The sequence below is a fragment of the Acipenser ruthenus genome, chromosome 30 (assembly GCF_902713425.1).
Source record: "Acipenser ruthenus chromosome 30, fAciRut3.2 maternal haplotype, whole genome shotgun sequence".
NCBI lineage: Eukaryota > Metazoa > Chordata > Actinopteri > Acipenseriformes > Acipenseridae > Acipenser > Acipenser ruthenus.
Window position 1 is genome coordinate 5,257,437 of NC_081218.1, and position 5,613 is coordinate 5,263,049.

The 5,613-nt window shown below is 39.9% G+C and overlaps 1 long non-coding RNA gene across 1 annotated transcript; it reads left to right on the forward strand.

Moving 5' to 3' along the window:
• Positions 1–2,706: 2,706 nt before the first annotated feature.
• Positions 2,707–3,266, forward strand: LOC131702717 (uncharacterized). The gene is made up of 2 exons (XR_009309486.1): positions 2,707–2,829; positions 3,118–3,266. It is a non-coding gene; the product is annotated as an uncharacterized LOC131702717 (long non-coding RNA).
• Positions 3,267–5,613: the final 2,347 nt, after the last annotated feature.

Sequence of the window (5,613 nt, forward strand, 5' to 3'; positions counted from 1 at the left end):
GGTAACTCTCACACCAATCATCACATTACCACAAGGTCATGTGATCAGAGACAGACACACAGCAGCACAGAAGCTCCTTTTTAAACTCAGAGAGAGCGAGAGACAGAGAGGGAAGCTTGACATTAAATATTTGATTGTATTAATTAATAAGTAGATTCAAATGTATTTCTATGGACCCTTTCCTTTCCATTGTATGACATGTGTAATCATTCTGAGTGGTATTAAAGATCCCTTTTTCATTCTCCAGTAATAGCTCCCATTGGAAGGTAAGTGAGGAGGAGCTGATAGTGCAGACTGTGGCAATCCAGTCACTGTCCAATCCTTTCAGTTCTTCACGTTTGCAAATGGAAGCTTCTTGGTTTCATGGGAAAGGTAATACAAGGCCAATGTGTGTTATTGTGCAGTAGAATATTCAATTATTTTCTAAACTATAATGTATTAATTTACTTAATAGTATTTTCAGTCTTTTAACAGTTTAATTTCCACTCATTTGCTGATATATACGTTTTGGAGACGCATATGGACCATTGTAAACTAGTCTATGATTGTTTATTTTGAAAAGTGATTGTTTGAATTGAAAAGTTACGATTATATGTCTAGCAATAGCTAATACTGCAGAGCTGTCTGAGTCTTGTAATAAATTAATAATACAACCATATGTGTGTTTGTAATGCTGTTTTATTTGTTGCAATTGAATTGCAGAGAATGTATTATTGGACAGTGCAGCAGCATCACAGAATGAGCTGACTGACTGGCAATCCTGGCCTGTTGAAACAAGATGATATCATTATTACTTTGTTTATGAATGATAATGAAATTGAAAACCTGTTTGTTCTCCAGTGTGTTTGTGAATATCACTCACCAAGACAAAACCAAAGCATAAGAAAAGGTCCACACGTGTACCTCATTCTTGAATTGTTTCATCCACAAGTAGAAATGCTTCTGACAGACAGATAGCCTGAGCTGTGGGTGGAGCCCTGCACAATGTCACGTCAGAATAAGACACGAAAGAAAGAAAGAAAGAAAGAAAGCACAAGCAAGCTTTTTTCATGTTCTATACATTGGGGCTGATGTAAGGATAGGTGTAGTGCAAACAATTGCGGCTCCAAAATCCAAATTGACAAGCGGCCAGGCAATTATTTAGCACTGCAGCCTATGTAAGCTAAGAGCAATGCAAATTACTCAACACACACACATAATGATCTGCAATCATGATAATGAGGGTCGCAGTGGGTTCTGCCTGTGCATCGGGGTATTTAGCAGCCGCACTTACAACCCAGAGGTGAGGTGAGTTCAGAGTACAGAGAGCAGTATGCGATGTATGAGATTTGTGGGGCACGAAAATCAAACCAGACAAAAAATATGTATATGTCAGACGAAAAGCAGCAAAGTCCTCTTGGTGCAGAAAAGAAAAGAAAAGCTTTCTGAGGAGCAGCTGAGAGTCCTTATGGCTGAGGTCACTCAGCATGAAACTGAGTTATTTGGAAAAGCCTCAGCCAACATCAGTTATGCTACCAAAGAGGCCACATGGTCCTCTATAGTGGAGAAAGTCAATGCTTTCGGTGTTACCAGGAGGACAGTCAACCAGGTGATGAAAAGTTGAAATTCAACTATTAGGTCTAGGATGAGTGAGATGATCACACCACCGCATCCTCCGACATCCCAAACAAAGTGACCCTGGTTTGAATATGCGGGTCTGCTCCGTCTTGCTCTTCTCCTCTGAAGATTTTCCTGCCTGCCTCAACAAGAGCCAAGCGTCACCGCATCAGGAAGTGCAAACAGCAGCCATCCTGAAGTCAATGACAGGTCTCTGCAGGTGTGTGCTTTTATACAGCTCTTAATTACTTGCTTCTATATGGTTTGCACCTTGTAAGAGGAGGTGCAAAGTTTTTGGAGGGTCAGCAATTGCCCAAGTGCAAGGCTGAATCCTTACATCTCATTATAATGTTTGCACCCACTTAGTATCCCAGATCCCCCTAGTATCCCTCGTTTCTTCACTTGATTGCTTATTGCCTGGTATGTGCCTTGTTTAATAAGGGAAGCATTGTGTGATTGTGAATATTGAACTTCAAACACTGACAATTCATTGTCGTACACTGCCACCTAGTGGGGGTTCATTTGAATTGCAATGTAACTAAGAGAATATATAATAGTTAACAAAGCCTAGAAATTAGCAGTATGAAATAAGATACAAAAAACAATCCATCAATCTTGACGCAGTATCCGAAAAGACAGACGCAGCAAGGCAGATGTTTTCCTAAAAATAATGTCTAAGCTAATAATGGTGAGTTGCACGTGTTGTGTGCACGTGGATATGGGGGCTAGCTAGATCGTGTAAAAATTAATTTATTTAACGTTTTATATACAGGTTTATTAAAAGTGGTTTGTTTTTTAACGCATTAAATAATGTAAACATCGAACACATTGTTGTTTCTTTGTAAATTAATTTTATGAAAGTTCATTTTTTATTAATTGCAAACATCACACACATGTTTAAATGTTGTAATATGTATCAGCATTTCAGTATCAGACCGTAAGATGGTGCAGGGGGGTAATTAAGGAGAATGTCTCTGAGTAGCTTCTACACAGGCTGCACTGCCATCTTCACCAGCGAGACTCACTCGGCAGGCAGCGGGAGGTTTTTGTATGAGGTGATATAGAGACTCTCGCAGTGTGGGACTCAGAGCACAGAAGTACGTGGCAGAGTCAGACAGCACAGCCGCAGTGATATTCAGATGAAAGGTCTTCTCTGTCCTGTCATGAGATGCAGAGAAACGATTTCGAAACCTTGGTGGAATGTCTGTCATGAATGACCAAGTTGTTAAAATGGTGGGGGTGGAGCAAGTGTTATTATTATTGTGTGCACTAAATATTTCTTTTTAATATATTCACGGTTATTATTAATGTGTTTAATTTTTATTATGACGTGTTTAATTTTTATTCTTATGATGTGTTTGATTTTTATTGTTATAATTCTTGCGTGGTTTGTTTTTGTTCTATTCATGAATTGTTAATATGCTTGAACTCCACACCTGAGACCAGTCTGGGATCCCTGACTCCCGACTCCCACAGTAATCATCTCCAGTGTTTTCACCTGCCCTAATCTATCCCTCACAGACAATAAAAAGAGTGCTTCGACTCACAAACGAGAGAGAGGAAAATGAATGAACGGCGACAAGGGAAGAGGAAGAAAGACCCGCAAGATCGACCCGATATTGATGGATTAAGTAGGGGAGCAGGTGGACAAGAGTGTGGGAACAGAGCTGTAGAAAGAAAAGAACAACGTTTCGTGGATGAAACAGTACGAAGATTGAGAGAGACGCGACTCAGGCAGCACACAGGGAAGTACAATACTAAAGAAAAGCCGTATTGGTGCTCATGTTTGGCTGCTTAAGACGCTGATAGTTGTTATTTTTGTGATTTTAATACTATGACTGTTATACCCCCTTCCGTGATTAAACCGGGTGGAATTGCTTGGATTGAGCCGAGACTGTCTGTCTTTTTTTTCTTTCTTATTTTGATAGATCAATTGAGTGAAGTTTGACTATGCAGTAAATCTGTGTAGGGACTAAAATCTGTGTTTATAACCCGTTGTGCTGAAGACTGATGTTCAGGGGCTTGAGTGTGTGTCGGGATCCGCGTTGCTGCAGCTGGAACGGTTATAGCTGCACGGGAGAGTCTGTGAGCGTTCCTGGAGGCTACAGTGAGCTGTGCTGAACATGGACTATTCTTTCTAGAGCCCTCTGTAGGCACGGGTGTAACGAGTTGGATCCTTTCTCCACTATCAACGGAACCGGGACAGAGATTCGTGAGATTGAGATTGATTTTTCTTGTTTTGTTTTCTCTTGCATACCAAGATTTCTAACTGGTCGCGGTGGACAAGTAGTTGCACCACGATTTAGTGGACTTTATTCAATTGTTCTGCCAAATATTGATCTTATTTTTTTAGTTGCTATACCCTCGTTATTGAATGATTTGTTTTAAAAATGTGTGCGAAGTATGCTATCCTGTGTTTAACCAGATGAGCAAGAATAAGGAATAATACTGTGTTGCAACTGAAGTTTTTATATTTTACGAATTTTTTCTGTACTAAATAAATCTTATTTTATAATTGTATCTTGTGTGGAGTGTGATGTGTGGTCCTGGGATAAAAAAAAGGAACCTGCAAAGAAGGATTTGGATAAGTTTATTAAATATTCGATCTAATCACGAAAGTATATTCATATTTCGGGAGCTGGTGCCCGTATATTCCACCAGGTGGCGTAGTTTGGCTACCTTTACTAATTCAAATTATACTTGCCTTTGACTTAATTGTCCTTCGTGACGTGTCCTCCTGAGTGTTCACTGAGTATGAGCTGTGGGGCTTGATTGGGATCCTGAATACACCAGAAGATATGAAGCAGTGCCGTCATAATTGCAGTGTATAGTGGTGTTCTCTGTTTCTTTAACGAGAGTTGAATTTGAAGGTTGAGTCACTATCTCCCTGGATCATTTCTAAAAGAGGAGACGGAAGATAATCGCTGTGAAATAAGAATGAAATAGACTGCAGGTACAAGCTTCCTTACAGTAAATGGAGTGATAAACAACCGCTAAATGCTGTAACAGACTACAGATAAAGTAACATGAAAGCATTGCAAAATCCGGTCAATGGTTTATTTAGATTTCCAGAAAGCTTTTGACAAAGAACTGCATAAAAGATTAATTCTCAAACTGAACGCAGTAGGGATTCAAGGAAATGCATGCACATGGATTAGGGAGTGGTTAACAGGTAGAAAACAGCAAGTACTGATTAGAGGAGAAACCTCGAAATGGAGCGAGGTAACCAGTGGTGTACCACAGGGATCAGTATTAGGTCCTCTGCTATTCCTAATCTACATTCATGATTTAGATTCTGGTATAGTAAGCAAACTTGTTTAGTTTGCAGACAACACAAAAATAGGAGGAGTGGCAAACACTGTTGCAGCAGCAAAGGTCATTCAAAATGATCTCGACAGCATTCAGAACTGGGCAGACACATGGCAAATTACATTTAATAGAGAAAAGTGTAAAGTACTGCACGCAGGCAATAAAAATGTGCATTATAAATATAATTTGGGAGATACTGAAATTGAAGAAGGAATCTATGAAAAAGACTAAGGAGTTTGTTGACTCAGAAATGTCTTCATCTAGACAATGTGGGGAAGCTATAAAAAGGCCAAAAAGATGCTCACTCGGCAGGCAGCGGGAGGTTTTTGTATGAGGTGATATAGAGACTCTCACAGTGTGGGACTCAGAGCACAGAAGTACGTGGCAGAGTCAGACAGCACAGCCGCAGTGATATTCAGATTCTCTGTGTTGTCATGAGATGCAGAGAAACGATTTCGAAACCTTGGTGGAATGTCCTCCTCCTTAGAATATTCATTCAGTATGAGCTCTGGGGCTTGATTGGGATCCTGAATGTACCAGAAGACACCGTTAGCAGTGCCTGCTGTTTCATACGTGCACGGAATAATGGAGCTCTCTCTCTGTTTAAGAACAATTGAATTTGAAGGTTGAGTCACTGAGTCTGCTCGGGTCATTTCTAAAAGAAAAGACAAAAACAGAATGAATGAGATTATACGAAAGCATACTTAC